Consider the following 22,215-nt stretch of genomic DNA (forward strand, 5'->3'; position numbering starts at 1 on the left):
GATTGTATTCCTATGGTGATGATAAAGGAATACCAAGAAGACTGCAAAGTCAGAATGGTGACTGACCTAGAGGTATAATTACTCCTTTAGCCTTTATCCTGGTAGCTGCTAAAGGTCTTAGCCATTGTGAGTTACTACAGGCAGCAGATTGTACACCCTGCAGCAAGAGTGGATGAATGGGAATCGGGTAACATTCCAGTAGGTTTCTTTACCTTGGATGATGTGAAGCTTCCACAGTATTGTTGAGCAGTTACATTGCTGCGTATTTGCCTTCATACCTTTAGCTTGGATAGCCTGCTAAAAATGTGCAGATTGTTTTTGGTTGTTGACATACAGGTGCAACAAATATATATTTCTTTAAGACAAAAGAATGCAAGAGGAGTGGTGTAACCAAGGATTACTAGAGAAATTAAAGACCCTATTAAATCAAAGAAAAAAGGCTTATAAAGTTGCCAGCAAAAGTTATAAATTTTAGGATTGGAATGTTTTACAGTTCATAAAAAGGTGAGCAAGTAATGGATAAAGGAAAGGGAAATAAAATGTGAGAGCTCACCAGCAAAAATCCCAAGAGCTTCTGTCGGTTTGTTAAAAGGAAAATACAAGTACTATGTTTAAGCAGTATATTGGAATTATTTGAGGATTTATCAAGGCGAGTGGATAAAGGAGAAATGGTGAATGTGGTACATTTAGAGGTGTAGAAGGCTTTGACTAAAGTGCCTTGCAAGAGGTTGATGAGCAAGATTACAATACTGTATATGAAATCAGGAATCTCATATACAATACTGTATATGAAATTAGGAATGAATTAGAAATCTCTGTCATTGATTTAGCTGAGAAGGTCAATTGTATTATTTCTAAGTTTGCTGATTATGGAAAAGTAAATGGGAATATGAATAGCAATTCAGATACAAAGAGACAAGCTGAGTAACTAGGCAACAATGTGGCAGATGGATACAATGTGGCAAAATGTGAGCTTATCCACTTCAGTGTGAAAGAAATAGAAATACAGTACTTTTAAATAGTGAGTGTGAGAAAAGTTAATGTTTGTAGGGATCTGTATGTACTTGTACACAAGCAACTGAAACTTAATGTACAGGTGCAGCAAACGATTAGGAGGGCTGATAGTATTATTTCAAGAAGATAAGCATTTAAGAGTAGAGTTGAAATACAACTATATAGGATCTTGACGAGACAACACTGGGAGAGTAGGATTCAATTTTGAACATCTCTCTCTCTCTCTCTCTCTCTCTCTCTCTCTCTCTCTCTCTCTCTCTCTCTCTCCATATCTATCTATATATATATGTGTGTGTGTGTGTGTGTGTAAGTAAATACATATACACAGATATATATGTATTTACTATTATGGAACTTCAATCATGCCAACTTAAAAACAGTCCTGCCAAAGTTCTGCCAGCATGTCAAACTCACAAAATGAGGAGAGAATATATTAGACCTGTTTTATTACAATGTTCATGGACCCTAAAAGGCAGCCTCGTGCCCTCACCTTGGATACTCAGACCATTTAGCTAATCCCTACATAGAGACCACTGGTTAAATGAGTCAAACTAGTTCACAGGGAGATCAGGTGCCACCTCAGTACAGACTGGAGTATATTTAACCGGGTTTCTACCTACGATCATCACGTCAATATTCATGAATATGTGGTATTGGTGACTGGCTACGTTGGAAAATGCACTGATATAATAATGCATATTATTATATGACATCGAAGAAAGCCCCTCTCTCTGCCTGGCTTACAGCCAAGGTGAGGCAGATCCTAACCAGGGTAAACCTGCACCAAGCTGCGGGGCCAGACAATATACCTGTTCACTAGCTGAGAGACCTGTGTGGTCGCACTAATAGAGGTCTTCCCCAACATCATTAATGTCTCTTTGAAATAATCCACCGTCCTTGCAGGCTTCAAAGCAGCCACCAACATTCCAGTGGTAAGACGGTGACAGTAATTGGCCTAAAGGATTACTGCCCAGTGACACTGACTTCAACAAACATGAAATGCTTTGAGCAGCTGCTAATGGATCATATAAAATCTTAACTTCGAGCTACAGTTCACCTGCCGCTCAGACTGGTCCACTAAATATGCCATAATCTCGGCCCTCCACTCTGTCTTACCCTACCTAGAAATCCATGCTTCATATGCCAGGATATTGTTCATCAACTTGGGCTCAACATTTACCACAGTCATCCCTTGGAGATTGGTGGGTAAACTGTCTTCATTGAGACTCCCTTTTTGTAACTGGATCTTGGACCTCTTGACGGAAAAACTCCAGTCAATTCAAGTTGGCACCAACATCTCAAGCTCCATCACACTGAACAGTGGTGCCCTCCCAATGCTGCGTGCTCAGCCCACTGCTGTTCACGCTGCTGACTCATGACTCCAGCAGAAAACGCATCATCAATTTTGCCGATGATACAACACTGCCCTCAGCAACAATGATGAGTCGGCATACAAAGAAGAGGTAGAGAGGCTTGTCTTCAACATATTCAAGACAAAAGAGATGTTTGTGGGCTTCAGGAAGGCACAGGTCAACCACTCTTTATTGAACATCAATGGCTCTGCCTTGGAGAAAGTGAAGAGTACAAGGTTCCTTAGTGTGCACTCAACTCATGATCTCACCTGAACGACAACAGTTCTTCACTAGTCAAGAAGGTACAGCTGCATCTACACTGTCTAATAAGATTGATGTGCACAAGGCTGTTTGCCCCTATTCTAACAACTTTCCACAGGAGAATTTTCTGTCCGGCTGCATTATTGTGTGCTAAGGAAGCTACGAGACCCTACAGAGAAAAGTAAAAACTGCAAAGTGGATCACCGAGATCTCCCTCCCCCCTATTTGTGACATTTACCAGGAGCAATGCAACAAAGGGCCTAAAGCATGGTTAAGGATCCATACCACCCATCCCACAATCTCTTTGACCCACTACTTTCAGGAAGAAGGTAGAAAATCATCAGGACTAGGTCTGCCAGACTGGGTAGCAGCTCTTCCCTCAGGCTGAGACAAATGAATACCTTGAACTAATGAATACCCTGTCCAAAGTCTCATCACTGGGACAGCAAGTTGTTTACTGTTTTCTGTTTACTTGTGCTATGAACTACATGCATTTTGGATTATATTTCATTAATGTATTCATCACAGTATTTTGTTTTATGTGCTATTTATGATATATGTTTTGTAGGTGCACCATAATCCAGAGGAATGTTGTTTCATTTGGTTCTACAGCCAGATGGCAATAAATTTGAACTTGAGTGCTGTAGTAATTCTTGGGACTGTTGCCTGGCATGGTGGGTCTGTCATAAAAGGAGAGATTGAGTTGAAGCACACAGTGAATTGTGTCATTTGGCAAATCAAATCAGCAAGGATCGTGTCACTATGCTGAAGGCACCAACATAGCATGCCCACTACTTACAAACCCTAACCGTAACTCTTCGCAATATGGGAGGGTAGAGGAGCACCCAAACAAAACCCATGTGGTCATGGAGAGAACATGCAAACACTTCACAAGCAGCAGCAGGAAGAGAATCCAGATTGGTCACCACACTGGCGCTGCAATGCATTGCATTAACCACTTCATTACCATGCCACCATGAACAGAGGATCAGGCCAGAATGGTCAGATGCCCTTTCTCTCCTCCTATGTCTTATTTTCCATTGCTTGTAACATTTGAAGTTTACTTTATTGTTACAGATATTCATCAACTAGATTTTCATCCAAATGCAGTGACTACAGAAGACATAATTTTCCAAGTGAATTATATAGTATTTACGAATGCATTGAAAACTAAGCAAGAGACTTTTATGTTAGTTCTGCTATTTCTGCAGATGGAATATAGTGTAGGGAGGAGCATGGTCATTCACTTTGCGGGGAGGAATAAAGGCGTGGATAATCTTCTAAACGGGAAGAAAATTCAAAAATCAGAGGTGCAAAGGGACCTGGAGTCCTCGTGAAGGATTTCCTTAAAGTTAACTTGCAAAGGTTTAGTCGGTGGTAAGGAAGGCAAATGTGATGTTTGCATTCACTTCGAGAGAACTAGAATACAAAAGCAAGGATGTAATGCTGAAACTTTATAAGGCATTGGTCAGACCGCACTTGGAGTATTGTGAGCAGTTTTGGGCTCTTTATCTGAGAAATGATGTGCTGGCAGTAGAGAGGGTCCAAACGAGAGTCACAAGGAGGAGGGTTTGATGATCTGGGCCTGTACTTGCCGCTGTTTAGACGAATGAGGGGAGATCTCATTGAAACCAATTCAATATTGAAAGGCTGAGACAGAGTGGACGTGAAGAGGAGTTTTCCTATGGTCGGTGAGTCTTGGACCAGAGGACACAGCCTCAGTATAGAGGGACATCCATTTAGATCAGAGATGAGGAAAAGTTTCTTTAGCCAGATGGTGGTGAATCTGTGGAATTCATTGTCACAGATGGCTGTGCAGGCCATGTCATTGGGTGTATTTAAGGCAAAGGTTAATAGGTTCTTAATTAATCAGGGGCATCATAGGTTACAGAGAGAAGGCAAGAGGATGGGGTTGAGAGGGATAATAAATCAGCCATGATGGAGCAGACCCAATGGTCTTAATGTCCTAATTCTGCTCTTCCTGTGCCCTATGGTCTTTTACCATTTCAACCCACAAGAAAATGGAGAAATGAGACTCCTAGATATAAAAGGTACAGGTTAGCCCTAGCTTATGAGCACCCCACACACAATATGTACAGTCTGCATATATGATCAAGCATATGGGAGACCAGCAGGAGGGATTTGCTGATGGCTGCGGGGCTGCAGGCATTTCTGTAATGTGGGAACAAACCCTGAGTCCTGATGAAGGGTCTCGGCCAGAAATGTCAACTGTTTACTCTTTTCCATAGATGCTGCCTGGCTTGCTGGGTTCCTCCAGCATTTTGTGTGTGCTGTTTGGATTTCCAGCATCTGCAGATTTTCTCTTGTTTGTTCAATATAAGCTTTGCAGTCTGTACTGGATAAATTGAAAGCATTGACTGAAGTTGGGCCAGTTTATTTTCAAAGAAAACATTTCGTGTAATTATTCAAATAATCTTCAGATGTTGGACACAAGACCAGTAGGATCAAAAGCGTGAATAGATAAAACAGAGCACTAAATGGCAAGAATCTTTTTTTCTTCTGGATGATTGATAGAAATCAGTGAAAGAAGTAGTCGAGGTAGATTTCCTACTTCAGCAAATACCACTGGACAGTGTGTTTCCAGAGAGAGACACCTGGGCAATTGGAGATGCAGAAAGAATGTTCAGAAGCTGCGTTGAGCAGAACTTTTCACAAGTTCTTTTGCATTATTCAGTGGTTCAAAGCCCAGGAATGGGTTACACTCTGGGAACATGCTTTCTGTTGCCATATGACGTCAGTAAATGTGAAAATTTAATATTTAAAAAATAAGGGATTGTAGCAATCATCAGTTTTACAGAACATCAAAAGAAATGTTTTTAACAAGCTGATATAAATAATTCTGTCAGAAATCTAATGGCAGAGGGAAGAAGTTGTTTCTAAATCATTGAGTATGGGTCTCCAGGCCCCTGTACTAGAAGAGGGTGTGTCCTGGATGGTGAGGGTCCTCAGTGGTGGATGCTACTTTCTTGAAGCACCACCTCTTGAGGATAGTGGGGAGGCTTGGTGACAGTGGATTCTGCCTGTTTGTTCTTTTCTGTGTTAGTTTAATATCAGATCCATTGTGGTCATGTTTTATCTTGCTTACGGTAGAAGTTACTTGACTTATCAATCAATACTTCCCCTTGAGTTACTGGAAAATCTAACAAAAACTAGCTTGCCCTTCTGATTGACCTTCAGGGTTCATAAATAGTCCAAATGAGCATTTGCCCAAGCACAATGAGAATGAGAATGAGAGGTCAGTTGCTTACCATGGTTTTATTTCTCCACACGATTTTCCCTAGCAAAATTCACTTCATTCTTTCTTGCTTCTACTGCAATAAAAATCAGATTTATTATTTACCTCCTGTAAGGCAGTTTTTTGCTCCTGTTGCCCAGCCGCTTCAAGGCTTGACATGTCGTGCATTCTGAGATGCTCTTTTGCACGCACCTGCTGTAACACGTGGCTATTTGTTTACTGTCACCTTCCTGTCAGCTTAAACCAGTCTGGACATTCTCGTCTGATCTCTCAAGGTGTTTTCATCCACAGCACTGCTGCTCACTGGATGCTTTTTGTTTATTTTGTGCACCATTCCCTATAAACTCTAAAGACTCTAGTATGTGGAAAATCTCAGGAGATCGGCTGTTTCTGAGATTCTCAAACCACCCCATCTGACACAAACAATCATTCCACAGTAAAAGTCACTTAGATCACATTTCTTCCCCATTCTCATATTTGGTCTGAACAACTGAACCTCTTAATTATGTCTGCCTGCTTTTAATGCATTCATTTGCTGACACATGATTGGCTGATTAGATGTCTGCATTAACAAGCAGGTGTATGTATGGGCCTAACATAGTGGCCACTGAACGTAGATGACACTTCATTGTTTGAGGCAGCAGTGCAGTGCAAAAACATAAATATAAGTACAAGAACAAATAAAGTGCAAATAAAGGAATAATGAGGTAGCAAAATGGTTTAATCCAGTTTATACCTGCACAGACATCTGGCAAAGCACGTGTAGAACTATTGTAGGTTAACTTTACTAAATATACAATATTTGCAGGGTTTGAAAACTGATGTTAAATAGGCCATCCAATTACAGCACCTAATTTGGAAATTAGGCCTTGAACCTCATTAGCATAACATTGACAAGTGCGAACTGACTGCTAACAGATGCTTGTCTATAGCCTCCAGCTGTGAATTTAGGAACCTGTTGTTGGGCTACTCCAGACCAATGAAATTTGTGCATGACAAATATTACTCCAACAAATTTACTTGCATATTCAAAGCAAGTTATGTACATGTCATTTTCCAGATTTTACTTGCATATTCAAAGCAAGTTATGTACAAGTTATTTTCCAGATTTTTTCTCCTCAATTGGCAACTCAGCTTTTTTCCCCCGGGTGATCACATGGGTTTGGGCGGGATGAATAATAAAATAAAATGGGCAGCATGGTGCCCTGTTGGTTGGCACTGTTGCCTTGTGGGATTCGGTGAAAACTAGAATTAAGATTAGATCAGCCATGATCTTGTTGAATGGCGGAGCAGGCTTGAGGGGCCGATTGGCCTACTCCTGCTCCTATCTCTTATGTTCACACAGGCATCCTGGACAGATAGAAGTAAATGGCTTTCAGTTTGATAGATCTTACCCTAAGATTAAAAGTCCAAATGCCATTTTTACATGATTAAGAGACAGGTGTAGAGAATTAATTGAAACTCAGTGAATTTCATTAGATTTGTTTTCTTTTTGGAAGTAGTAGAAGGATCTATAAAACAACGTAACCCAGCTATTGCTTTGTAAATTAAAGTGAGGAAAAGTCAAAAGACTGTTCAAAGCTGGAATACCAACACAAGCTAAACTAGATAACTGTTCTAAAATCCAGACATAGAATCATGACATAGTTCACTCTGTTGATCTTGAAGGTGCCCTTTTGCAGAATCAAATTTCAGGAACTGAAACTTCTCACTATTGAGTTGCAAACAGTAGGGGGTCACACTACAGTATTATTGATTTTTCCCTCCTATGATACTTCAAACTAAGTGGAAGCCTTTGATTTTATGGTCGTATTCCAGGACTAAAGTGTCATTCAACTATCAGAGGTCACAGCTGTAATAATTATTCCCATGTGCACACCTCGTGTGAGGTTAAGAATTATTGTAACCACACCCAGAGTTTACAGTCAGTCCTTGTGTTTGGTCTCCTTAAATCAATAGTTCTTGACTAATCTGGCACAAGTAGGACACCATTTTATTAGACTATTACAGCAGGCTGCTTCATGGTGTCTCTATAACATCACAACAATTTACAGTAGCCACAACATGATGTAAGGGTCTAGTGACCAAAGAACAAACTTAAAAAGTTTTGTTATTTGTCCACTGTTGTTCTATTCTATTGCACCCTGTGCACATGGAACACTGATATCAAGTGGGTTCTTTTCCAAACTGGACCATATGAAGTCTTCTAAAAGTAAGATAAATTGTTAATACAAAGTTTTGCTATGAACTTCTTTTCTTTCATTCTCAACCACAAGTTGTTAACCAGACATGATCAAGAGTGACAAAGCTATTGACGCAGTTCATATTTATGATTTTGGAAGAGGTGAAGGAGATGCTGGTGTACATTGGGTTGGCTGATGTTTTAATATACCCCCAAGTGAAGTTACATGTAGTGTAAAATTGACTTGGATCCTATATTCATAATATCGCATAAGGTCAAACCTGAAGGAGGCAATTTTTCATTTCCGAGAGCACATACCTCAGTGCATGGAGGGTTAAATGTAAGGAAATTAACAGCGTGTGGGTCAGTACCTCCAATTGCCATCTTCTGTATTTAACTTCAAGACACTGGTCTGTACCAAACAACCCCATTGAGAAAAATTTGACAAATTCAATACACTAACTCATTAATTGTGGTGACATTCCAGTTTAACAGTGATGTGGGGTTATAGCTCTCCTGTGCTTGGAATTTGCAGTGAAAGTGAAAACAGAGCCAGGAGTTGAAGAGGCTAAAGAATCAACAGGGAATATTGCCAAAACATGGTGTAACCTCACATCTGTTTTCCTTTTTCCTTTGGTGCAAGCCTTTGTTCACAGTGTTTCTGCTGAGGAGTTATTTTGTAAACTTTGGAGAGCTGGAGTCTGATCTCTACTTTGGAGCTCTGATTTATTGGATCAATGCGGGTGGCACATTGCGGTGTCACTTCGGGCCTCACGGAAGCAGATCGCGAGGAACAACAGCAGGACCTGCAGCTGCAGGAGCACAGGTTCCAGTTGCAGCTGTGTGGAACTGTGTGGGGGAGCTGGACACACAGGAAAGATACTGGCTGGTATTTAGAGGACAGAGCTGATCAGTAAGAGGGACAGTTCTCTGGAGGCAGTACCCTCCACGTTCTGAGAACAAGCGTCTTCACAGTGCCACAACCCTAGTTCCTCAAGAGGCTCAGTATTGGCTGCTTGATATTGGCAAACATTTGAAGTCTGCTGGAACCCAAAGTTTGCTAAGTAGTGCGCCATTGTCATCACCATTAACCAATGAATTCTTCCATATTTCTGTCAAACGTAGCTACAGTTTTTTATAATTACCTTCTAAAGACGGATAGATCTAGCTTATTTTCAAGACAGGTTTACAATGTTATCTTTTTCCTGTAGCTCCTTTCTGCTTTGGTTTGCAGCTCCAGCTGCCTCCCTCCTTTGCAAGATGACGCTGACTTCACATGAGTGGCAAACCCTGTTCATCACTTGCAAGGGTTTAGTGTGCAGCTTGGCACAGACCTAATCGCACCTTCATGCACGTGAAAAATTCCTTTTCTCCAAGGTAGAGGCCCTCCTCACTCTGCAGACACTGCCTTGACCCAATGAGTTCCTCCAGTGGTTTTTTTTTGTTTGAGATTCCATCTACCTCCTCACTGATTTCATTGAGGAGTCCTTGAAACATTGTTTATTTTACTGTCCCTAGATGAGGAATTCACACTTAATACATGGCTGAAAACATCTGCTGTAGCGAACCAATGAAATGCTGAAGAGGTGTATCAAAATCCATGGGGTAACTAGTGTCCACCCCAATCAGACTATACATGCTGCATAGCCATTGATATCACTAAGTACCAAGGAGTGCATTACCAAACGGGTATGAATATCTACACGCCAATATGTCATTGACTAAGTCAGTGTTTCCCAAACTTTTTTAGCCGAATGCCCCCTTAAAGCACCTTCATACTTGCCAATGCCCCTCTTAGGCACAATATACTTCACAATGTCCCCATAGTGTAAAAACATGTCTACCACATGCTAACATGAGAAAACTTATTTTGCTTTAAATTGTTATTTGTCTTAAACCTAGCTTACACAGTACCTGAGCACTGTACATTAGCTTCAATATCAATGTGATCCTTCAGCTTGCTGGTCTTTAGCAAGAGTTGAAATGTCTGATTCAAGTTGTGACAGCAAAAGCCTTAAGTTCCCACGTGTAACAATGTCCAAGCGGTTTCTGTATTTTGTAAGTATGTGGTTAACTGCACCAAAGCCTCTTTCAACAAGGTAGGAGAATAGAAGTGCAGTGAAGAGCAGTTTGGCTCTTCTCACCAGGAAACTTTGTATGACAGTGTAGGCACATAACAAAAAGGCTGACATTTTCGAAAAGCGATTTTGCTTCATCATTCTGAATTTTGATGGTTGTTTTTTGCAAGCTCTCTTCCTGTTCTTCCACCTTGCAGAGAAATGGGTTAATTACCCAGTCCCGAACTTCCAGATCATTAAAATTCTTGAATCAATTCTGAAAATCCTTCTTCAGTGTCTGCACGTGTAAACAGTAGTCCTGCAAATCACCATCTGTGAATGAAATTGCCATACTCTCCATACAGGGAAATTGTGAGAACATTCTTCTCCCAAAGTTTTGCTAATGTATTTCCAATTTTCTGATAAAAGTGGACACAGTACATTTTGCCTGGATTAAATTGAAATTCTGTCCTTGCAGTTTCATATTTAGAATGTTAATTTTGTCATACAGGTCGGCTAGGTAAGTCACGTCTCCATGTAGAAGTTCAATCTTGTTTCCGAACTCTTGTCGACTTTGAGCAAAAATTCAACCACAGTGTCAAAAAGATCAAAGAAACATTTTAAGCAGCAGCCTTTTGACAGCCAATGTACTTCAGTGTGAAGAAGTAAGCGTTCAAACTCTTCATCGTTACCTTGGCATAATTGGCAAAATATTCGGCTAGTTAATGGATGAGTTAGCAGATATTACAAGAGTCATGCTTGTAAAGAGTGACTCGCTGAGGTTTTTTTGCTGTGAGATGTTGAAGATGAATTACACAATGGATTGCAAACAGATTTGGAAGATCCTTTCCATAAATACTGCTAAACCAGCATGGTGACCTTTCATACATGGTGCTCCATCTGTTGCACAAAAAATCATGTTCCTAATTTGAATACTTTTATCCTCAACATACATTTTGAGCTCATCATAATTATTTGATATTGTTTTTAATTTTTTACAAAATAGAATCTCTTCATAAACTTTTTCTGCTTTTGATTCATTGCGTGTATGTCATTAGCAATGCTTTGAAGTCTAGCACATTTGACTCATCCAGTTGTATGCCAAATTCTGTTTTTTGTAGCTCTGTGGATAGTTGATACTTCACTTATTTCATCAATATGATGTGCTGTTACTCAGAGGAACACACATAAAAGGGTGGAGGAACTCTGCTGGCCAGGCAGCATCTATGAAAAATGTACAGTTGACGTCTCGGGCTGAAACCCTTTGGCAGGGCTAAATGGCCTGCTGAGTACCTCCAGCATTGTGTGTGTGTGTGTGTTGCTCAGATTTCCAGCATCTGCAGATTTTCTCTTGTTTGTGGTTTGATTACTACTCTGTGAAGTCTCTTCCAGGGATGCCTACCCTGAAGAAGTTTAAATCTTCCCTTTGACGGCCTGGCCTGCTGAGTTGCTCCAGCATTTTGTGTGCATTGCTTGGATTTCCAGCATCTGCAGATTTTCTCTTGTTTGTGGTTTTTTTTATTACTCGGGGGAATTAATTTTAGAATACTGGAATCCATTTTGCGAACAGTAGTAAGCACTTCTGATGCAGCAGGCATTATCAATCTTTCATCAATTGTATGAGATTTTCCACACTTTGCTATCATTTTGGAAATGTTGTAAGAAGCAAAGAGACCACTATCAAGGTCATTTTTAGGTTTCTTGGTAAATGACTTGAGTGTGCAATGCTTTTCTTTCATCTTCTGGAATTGAGTAATACCATAATAGCCTTTTCAGGCTGTCTTTTACCGACCAAAATGTTCCTGCAAACTTGATGGTTTCATGACTTCAATAGGCAGTACAGTATTACAGATAAGACACACGGGGCATCACTGATCTGATCCAGGTGCATAACATTCTATTGACACACTTTCTGTAGTTTCTGTTTCTTAGTAGGATTAGAGTTCAAGGTTTCTCCGCCTTCTGACTCATAAAGATCACACCGTATGTACAGTATTTATCCAACATTAACAGGGCTAAGTTATGATGAAAAAGTAACACAAACCGTTGACAATGGCAGCAAGTTAACACGGCCGATCAGGTCTCTTGCCTCAAGTTGGGGTGCCACTTACTGTACCCCCACAAGAATCTTGAATGCCACCTGATGACTTCTATTTCCCCCTAATGCCCCTGTGGTGAACCTCCGGCATAAGTCTTTGCAGTGTGGAAAATGTATTTCAGGTTTTTACATACCTGTGTGCTTCAGCCACAGTACCTGGAGTGGTTTTGCTGTGCAACATTCAGCTGTTCCTGGTGAGAACACACATGGCTTTCTTCAATACAGTATTCTCTTCTTATCTTTGGAGCACTGACTAGCTCACTCTTCATAGCTGTTCTCTGGCCTGCAGACTATTTCCAGTATTTTATGTTTTTGATTTGGATTTCCATCACCTGCAGTAATTTTTTGATTTTCATTTCATACCAGAATTGGATGTGTTTATTGTGTGGAAAGACTGGACAAGCTGGATAACTATTTGCTGGAGTTGAGGGTGAAAGTGGAGAGGGCGTGTTCTTCTGCAGGTGAATCTGCAGTAGGGGGAGGTCATTGTCTAAAAATAAGGGGTGGCTCGCTTAAAACAGAAATGAGATTTTTTTTCCTCACAAGTTGTGAACCTTTGGAATGTTGTTCTTTGAAGACTGGTATGAGGGTGAGGCTGGTAAGACAGACAGTTTCTTTATCAGCAAGAAGGCTTGTTGAATGGCAGAACAGGCTTGAGTGGCTGAGTTTCCACCTCCTGCGCCTAATTCATATCTTGTTATGTTCCGATGAACCGCATGAGGAACAAGGTGCAAGTACGTTCAAACAATTGCAAGAAAGAGGAGGCAGTACAGGTTAGAGTACAACCAGCAGTGCACATTCCTAATCAGGAGGCCCCTCTATTGCCAGATTAATTTCTGACATCTGCCTGCAGAATTCATCATCACTCCCTTTCCTCTGACACAGAGCAGTGCTGAAAAAGACAGGCTTTCCTTTCACAGAGCCAACTGCACAGTGTCAAATTCTGCCTGGCGATTCATCATTTGAAAGACCACCCACCAGGCAGTAATCAAAAATGGACTAAATTGTAAAGAAGTAGAAATAAAAATTATTTCTGTGGGTCAGAAATATTAATTTACCATCCTTGTACTATGTAACACATCTGTGTGCATTCCCACTGCAACTACAAATCTTTCCAGCTTTTGGCTTGTCTCCATGATGCAACACGGGAGGCTCCAAATCAGAATCTTGCTCTTGATCCTCTTTTTCATGTTAACTCTTACAGCCATCTCCTTCATGGCCAATATACTCTTTCTTTGTGATAATCAACTAGAGAACACTTTCCAACATGTTATTAAAGCAATAAACAATAGTAAAATAGTGTGCAAACCCTTTTTAAGAGCCCTGGCTTAATTGGCAGAGAAAGGTCAACTCTTTGCATGGTCAATAACATCATTACGGTCAACTGCAAGGTCATGTCACTCATGTTGCAGGTGGGTTTCTCCAATTTTCCTGAGGATGTGAATAGTGCGGCAGAGTCACCTGGAAATGCTCATCACATACTCTTTACCGCTTGTTGTAAAAAGGTCCTATTCAAAGATAGTCACAGACATCCAACATCCAGCTGAGCAGAGTTTTAACATCCCGCATCTGCTGACAATAACAGTGAGCTGTGTACCTGTCTCTACCATCTGCTGTTTCTGAGTTTTACAGTAAAATTCTGATAATCTGCTATCTGAAATTCCCAATGGTTTGCCTTACTCCCTTTCCACTAAGGTAATTCACTGGATAATTTATTCTTATACTGTGTAATATCTAAGGAAAGTGAATTAAAGAACTACTTGTAACATCCAGTAGTCAGGAAAATCTGCCAAGTTGGTAACACTAATACCCCGAGCAATCATCTGCCTTCCCAGACTCATGAAGATATGAGTACCTAAACTGGTGCAGTGGCTGCACGAGTGGTGTGTTTGTGCCCTGAAGGAGCCTGTTGACCTCCTCTAAACAGTTGTCATCCTCCCCCGGACTCCGTGAGGTTCTTGAAGACTCTGTGATGAGGAAAGGCTTGAATTAGAACTGCCAAGTTAAAAAAAAAACGTTTGAAGTGGTCATTTATCACAAAATTGTTTTTCACTCCTTGCTGACATCATGTTCGCATGACTGAGTGTTGCCTGCTATGTGGGTTAATTAAGTAAAATCATGTCTTTATAATATCTTTCCTTCTTAGCAGCCAAGCATACTGAGATTCTACAGATGCCACAATAAGACACAATATTTACTGTCTCCCTGCTACTAGTCTATTGCTGAAGGCTGATCTTTCTCTCCTTTTAGAAATTATTTAACAGTATCAAAATGTATCTGATGTTAGTTATCTTTATACAAACATTATATTTGCTGTAAATAATGGATATAATCTAACAAAAACTTTCAAATATATTAAGTTGTAAATAACAAGTCACTTTTATCTTCTGAGTTTAGAGATGGGCAATTGGATTCCAATGATGTAATTGTGTCCAGTAACATTTATCTCTCTACTGTCCAAAACTAAAAGGGTCCACACAAGTCAGGAACTTAATTGCTTAAAAGGTGATAATTTCTTGGAGTTACTACAGCAGGTCATGATTTGCCCGTTCTAACGAAGAACTTGAAGCTTCAGGTTTAGGATTTTGAATGGAACCAAACTGGCGTTGTTAAATAGTGTCATTCACAATCTCAGGATGGCTGCCACTGTTTTATTCTCAAATAAAAGCTAAGCTGGCGACATCACTCTATAACATAATTCAGAATCCGTATCTGGTGCTTAGACTAGATGTGAGAGTGCGAGTAGCAACACTGGTTCAAGATTCATGCCCAGATAATTACGCAGAAGCCTTCTTCATGCACAGTGTTGGTCATTGTGACCAGCTCTTGCAAACAGAGAATATTGCATCTACTCCAGTTAAGTGTCTGGTCAATGGATATTGTTATTTGTAATACTCCAAGTGGGTAGGGTTCCTTTTGTTGGAGATAGCCACTGCCAACCATGCATGGGACAGATTTTATTTAAAGAATTCAAGTTAATTAGGTCTCTGATATTTTAGCTCTTTCCTGACTTATTCAAGGTCTGTAACCTCTGGATTACAGCCATTTTGAGCAGTTCCTTTATGGGAACCAGGGCCCAGTTGTCCAGGTGGAAGCTAGACTCTTAGTTGGTGAACTAGTTGTTGTTGAATAGGTGCCATTTGATAATAGTATTATCCGTCACTTTGGTGTTTAAATTTTAAAACAGTGACGTTCAATCTCAGTGCTATGATTAAATTGAGTTTAATATGCTCTCCATATCAGGGTTAATACTTTAATTGTTTGTGTTCTGTGCAAATAAATTAGGGAATATTTTGAGAATTCATCTAACATATTCAAAGTTCAAAGTAATCTCATTATCTAAATATGTATATTATATACAACCTTGAGATTCACTTTCTTGCAGGCACCCATAAGAAATTGTTTTTAAAATGAGACATTTGGACAAGGCTAAAGACACAGGAGATAGAACATAGAACATAGGAAAGTACAGCACAGTGCAGACCAATATTGTGTCAACCTTTTAATCTACTTTAATATCAATCTAACCTTTCCCTCCTACATAGCCCTCCATTTTTCTATCATCCACGTGGCTGTCTAAGAGTTTCTTAAATGTTCCAAACATATGTCTTTGCCACCACCACTGGCAAGGCATTCCATGCACCCACCACTCTCTGTGTGAAAAAAACTTACCTCTGACATTCTCACTTGCTTTCAAAGTCAAAGTCAATTGATTATCAAAGTCCATATACTACCATGAGATGCATTTTCTTGGAGACAATGAAATTTTTATTTTCTCAGACTCGGATAGAAAAATGTACAAATATACACTTGATTCCAGGCCTCTCTTTTCTTGGTGCATTTATTCTGCAATTATAAGGTTAAAAGTGTAATTTTATCTTATTGTAAACTCAGTACCTCCACTGATTATGCTGCCAGTTAAGAGATTTACTTGTGCCACCGAAGCCTTTCATTATATGCAAACGTTTCTAATTACAGATATAATAATGAGTTTCACAGAATTAATCTATTATTCTGAGCTAAAAGTAATGGTTAAAAATATTTCTTTCAGTTGGTTTGCTTCCCTGTGGCATTTCAACCAAATAAAGAACTTAGATATTCGTGGGAGTTTTTAAAATTTTCAAAATGCATCAGAGTGCTTCACACCAATTAAGTAATTAATTTATTGGAAAAGATTTTTCCTCATGCTAGAGAATCTCAAATGAAGAGGATTGGTTTCGAGAGATAGGTTTGGTCATTTAACAATGTTATACAGAGTTTTATTTAAAGAGAGTAAGTTGTTAATTCCGAGACTCCTTATCCCAAAGAGCACTGGGCCTGCAGTTATTATGCATATTCAAGAATGAAGGTTATAGATTTCTGGACTTTCTTGACCACCTCTGGTCAAAAAAATACATCAGCGTCTCAACTTTCTGAGGAGATTCAGGCGAGTGAGGCTTCTCTCCCCTCCCCACCTACAGCTCCACAACCCATTCTAAACAACTTTTACAGGAGCACACCGAGAGTGTTCTGACCAGTTGCATCAACATCTGGTACGTGAATTGCAAGGCATTTGACTGAAAATCCCTACAAGGATTGCAAGGACTGCTGAGAGGATCTTTGGGGTCCCTCTTCCGCCCATCAGAGCTATTTATCAGCAGTGCTGTTTTCACAGCGCCCTTAACATGGTCACTGAGCTCTCTCACATGTCCAACAATTTCTATGACCTCCTACCATCAAGCAGGAAGTACTGTAGTATTAGGATGTAAAACTGCTTCCCATGCCTAAGACTTCTGAACTCCTTGTCACCACTCACGCATGAAGCACCAGAAGTGTTATACTGTTTACTTAACTTGTGTTGTAAATTCACCTTATTATTTGCTGATTTACTAGTGGCAATATTAATTTACATGTGAGCTATCTGTAATGTGCGCACCTTGGTCTGAAGAACACTGTTTTGTTTAGTGATATACATGTGTATGGTTGAATGACAGTAAACTTAAACTTGAGTTGGGGAAATAAAGGGATAAGGTTGGAGTATAGATGAGGTAAAAGATTAGCCATGAGATTAAATGGGAGAGTAGGCAGAATGGGGAGGGGGCATCAAGTGGCCTGCTACAGCAGTTACATTCTGAAGATTATGATTAAAGAAGAGGAAGTACTGGCGCTTTTAAAGAATATAAAAGTGGATAAGTCTCCGGGTCCTGACAGGATATTCCCTAGGACCTTGAGGGAAGTTAGTGTAGAAATAGCAGGGGCTCTGACAGAAATATTTCAAATGTCATTACAAATGGGGATGGTGCCGGAGGATTGGCGTATTGCTCATGTGGTTCCATTGTTTAAAAAGGGTTCTATGAGTAAACCTAGCAATTATCAGCCTGTAAGTTTGATGTCAGTGGTGGGTAAATTAATGGAAAGTATTCTTAGAGATGGTATATATAACCATCTGGATAGACAAGGTCTGATTAGGAACAGTCAACATGGATTTGTGTGTGGAAGGTCATGTTTGACAAATCTTATTGAATTTTTTGAAGAGGTTACTAGGGGAGTTGACGAGGGTAAAGCAGTAAATGTTGTCTATATGGACTTCAGTAAGGCCTTTGACAAGGTTCCACACGGAAGGTTAGTTTGGAAGGTTCAATCGTTAGGTATTAATATTGAAGTAGTAAAATTGATTCAACAGTGGCTGGATGGGAGATGCCAGAGAGTAGTGGTGGATAACTGTTTGTCAAGTTGGAGGCCGGTGACTAGTAGTGTGCCTCAGGGATCTGTATTGGGTCCAATGTTGTTTGTCATATACATTAATGATCTGGATGATGAGGTGGTAAATTGGATTAGTAAGTATGCAGATGATACTAAGATAGGTGGCATTGTGGATAATGAAGTAGGTTTTCAAAGCTTGCAGAGAGATTTAGGCCAGTTAGAAGAGTGGGCTGAAAGATGGCAGATGGAGTTTAATGCTGATAAGTGTGAGGTGCTACATTTTGGTAGGAATAATCAAAATAGGACATACATGGTAAATGGTTGGGCATTGAGGAATGCAGTAGAACAGAGTGATCTAGGAATAATGGTGCATAGTTCCCTGAAGGTGGAATCTCATGTGGATAGGGTGGTGAAGAAAGCTTTTGGTATGCTGGCCTTTATAAATCAGAGCATTGAGTAAGAGTTGGGATGTAATGTTAAAATTGTACAAGGTATTGGTGAGGCCAAATTTGGAGTATTGTGTACAGTTCTGGTCACCGAATTATAGGAAAGGTGTCAACAAAATAGAGAGAGTACAGAGAAGATTTACTAGAATGTTACCTGGGTTTCAGCACCTAAGTTACAGAGAAAGGTTGAACAAGTTAGGTCTTTATTCTTTGGAGCGTAGAAGGTTGAGGGGGGACTTGATAGAGGTATTTAAAATTATGAGGGGGATAGATAGAGTTGACGTGGACAGGCTTTTTCCATTGAGAGTGGGGAGATTCAAACAAGAAGACATGAGTTGAGAGTTAAGGGGCAAAAGATTAGGGGTAACACGGAGAGTGGTAGCTGTGTGGAATGAGCTTCCAGTAGAAGTTGTAGAGGCAGGTTTGATTTTGTCATTTAAAAAAAAATTGGATAGATATATGTACAGGAAAGGAATGGAGGGTTATAGGCTGAGTGCAGGTCGGTGGGACTAGGTGAGAGTAAGCGTTCAGCACGGACTAGATGGGCTGTGATGGCCTGTTTCTGTGCTGTAATTGTTATATGGTTATACGCAAGCAGGGAATGTACAAAGACCAGTCCTCAAACAGCATTAAAATAATTGACCAGATTATCTCTTAAATCAGTGATCCAACATTTGGCAAATGTTTGCTAGGATACTGGAGATTTTTAGCATCCTTTTCTCAAAACAGCATCAAAAAATCTTTTCTAGTCCTCATGAAAGGATAGGCAGAGCCTCATTTAATCTGCTGGATTGTAATTATGTGCTCTAGTTTCTGCAGTGGAATTTGAACCCAGAACCTTCTGATTCAAAAGTGAGACATCTTCTTCTGAGACTGTGCAAGTGTGGATATAGATAAACATTCAAGAATTGTTCTACCTTCCAGCAAAACAACTTGTATTTAATGAACAGATTTGCTATCAAGAAGTACATTATTTTGTGATGAGTCAATTATAAATTGTATAGGGTTTTGAGATTCATTTTCTTGCAGCAATTTACAGTAAATACAAAGAAGCACAATAAAATCAAGGAAAGACTGTGTACAAGATGAATAACTAATTACTATAATGTGCAAAAGACAACAAACTGTAACCACAAAAAGAAAAAAATAATAAATAAATAAACAAACAAACAAACAATAAATATTGAGAACATGACATGAAGAGTCCTTGAAATTTAGTCCGTGGTTTGTGTTCAGCTCAGTGTTGAGTTGAGTGAAGTTATCCCCTCTGGTTAAAGAACCTGCTGGTTGAGGGGTAATAACTGTTCCTGAACCTGGTGGTATTAGTCCTGAGGCTCTTGATAGCAGCAGTGAAAAGAGAATGTGGTCTGGGTGGTAGGGTCCCAAATGATGGATGTTGCTTTTCTGAAGCAGCACTCCTTGCAGATGCGCTCAGTGGTGGAGAAGGCTTTATTTGTAATGGACTGCGGTTTATCCACTGCTTCATGGTTCCTTTTCCATTCGAGGGCATTGGTGTTTCCATACCAGGCCATGATACGACCAGTCAATATACTCTCCACTGCTTCTATAGACATTTGTCAGTGTTTTAGATGACGTGCCAAAATCTATACAAACTTTTAAGAGAGGCAGTGCTATAATTTTTGTAATGACACTTACATGCTGGACTCAGGACAGATCATCTGTGATGAAAACACCAAGGAATTTAAAGTTGCTGACTCTTTCTACCTCTAATCCCCCGATGAGGACTGGTTCATGGGCCTCCAGTTTCTTCCACTGTAGTCAATACTCGTTGGCCCCTTGGTCTCGCTGCCATTGAGTGATATTACCATCCAATTTATTTTTGATCAATGCAAAGTTCACAATGGTCTAAACAGCTGGAGAACTCATTATTCATAGCATAATACAGGGAGATAATACAGGGTGAGTACAAAATTAGGAATTAAGCTTTTGGTTTCCCAATCTCCAAATCAAGAATCTTTTTCACATCAGGAAAAGATAATGCAGGAGAATTCCAGCACATGGGGGCCAGTGGTGGAGCAGAGTGCATATGCAACAGATGTAATGGGTCATAATTCCCTTGTATGATTCTTAGCCACCATCATCTTGCTTGGGCCCAGGAAGTTTTGGAAATCTATAATCAGTGCTTTGAGTTTGTTGACTGCCAAGTAAAATTGTAAATATTAATGTTTAACATAATTCTTTTCTTTTGGATCTCTTTCAGCGTGTCTTTCTCTACTTTTGTTAAGACCACACATTATTCACAATAGGATGGAGAATTTACAAAAGCAGTCACTGCAGCTTCTAGTTTTCCAATGTGTAAAACAAGCTATAAATGTTATTAATTAATTAATATCGAAGCATTCAAATTAAACATTTAATCTTCCTTGAAATATACCCAGTAGTGCTCGAGAAGCACACTAAACATGATAGGGAATAAAGCCCTTCATAGCGTTAGTGACAGTGGCAAACCCCAGGCAAGATCTTCCCATCCTATTCAACTGTGAAAGCTAATCACATTCAGTGTTAGTTTTCCTCCAAGGTAGCAATTATTATACTTCTTTTGGTGAAACCGTTGAAAGCTGTTGAGTTCTTAATTAGCACACAAAATAAGAGTGAATCTTACTAACTAGTTAAAATTAGAAAATCTATAAAACAGTGTCTAGGAATACAATATTGACTTAGCTGATTACGCCATGGTACAGTCACTGATGTTTACCATACCTTCAACAGATAATTGCCCTAATACGAACAGGTTATATCTTAAAGGAACTCAGTATGGTTCAAGATGCCATGAAAATTCAACTCTGTAAATAGTGAGGTAATTTGAAACGGCTGGACTTCAGCAGAACAGGGACTGTTGTCCCACAGAAACCTCTCTTAGTGCTGTGAGGGGGTGGTTTAACCTAATTTGTCAAGGGGATAGACACAGGAAGGTAACATTGAAACAAAGGCGAAAGGTGTGAAGAGGATAGTGAGACATAGGTAGCAGCAGAACAAAAAGTGCAAAAGCAACAAATCACGTAGAATTCAGAAGTTATGCCAATAAAAGAAATATGGCTTGAAAAAAGGCAAGAAAGGGATATAATCATTGCAGGTTACAGGGTGTTCATGAGAGATAAGGAAATGTAGAGATAAAGACGCTCAGTATTGTCTGGAGAAGCTTGCAGTGCTGGTGAGAGAGGATGTCCTGGAATGAATAAGGGAATCAGAATCAGATTTAATATCACTGGCATATGTCACAAAACTTGTTAACTTAGCAGCAGCAATACAATTCAATACATAATAAGTATAGAAAAATATCAATTTACAGCAAGTATATAAATGTACTGTATATTAAATAGTTAAATTAAAAATAGTGCAAAAACAGAAATAATAAAAAAAGTAAGGTAGTGTCCATGGGTTCAATGTCCATTTAGGAATTGGATGGCAGAGGGGAAGAAGCTGTTCCTGAAACATTGAGTGTGTGCCTTCAGGCTTCTGTACCTCCTACCTGATGGTAACAATGAGAAGAGGGCATGTCCTGGGTGAAGGGTGTCTTTAATAATGGATGCTGCCTTTCTGAGGCACTGCTCCTTGAAGATATCTTGGATACTACAGAGGCTAGTACCCAAGATGGATTTGATTAATCTTACAACTTTCTATAACTTATTTCGATCCTGTGCAGTAACCCTCCACCATGCCCCCCCCCCCATACCAGACAGTGATGCAGCTAGTCAGAATGCTCTCTACAGCATATCTGTAAAAGTTTTTGAGTGTTTTTGGTGACCAAATCTTCTCAAACTCCTAAGGAACTATAGTCGTTGTCTTGCCTTCTTTATAGCTGGATCATTATGTTGAGACCAGGTAAGACCCTCAGAGATACTGACG

At 39.8% G+C, this 22,215-nt stretch overlaps 1 protein-coding gene and 1 long non-coding RNA gene across 11 annotated transcripts in view; one reads left to right on the forward strand and one right to left on the reverse strand.

Moving 5' to 3' along the window:
* LOC140739410 (uncharacterized) overlaps positions 1–22,215 on the reverse strand; it is a 972,090-nt gene that overhangs the window by 274,964 nt on the left and 674,911 nt on the right. The window lies entirely within an intron of this gene.
* The window catches only part of ablim3 (actin binding LIM protein family, member 3), a 293,274-nt gene that overhangs the window by 43,137 nt on the left and 227,922 nt on the right, over positions 1–22,215 (forward strand). The window lies entirely within an intron of this gene.

This window comes from Hemitrygon akajei, chromosome 15 (genome assembly GCF_048418815.1).
Source record: "Hemitrygon akajei chromosome 15, sHemAka1.3, whole genome shotgun sequence".
Lineage (NCBI taxonomy): Eukaryota > Metazoa > Chordata > Chondrichthyes > Myliobatiformes > Dasyatidae > Hemitrygon > Hemitrygon akajei.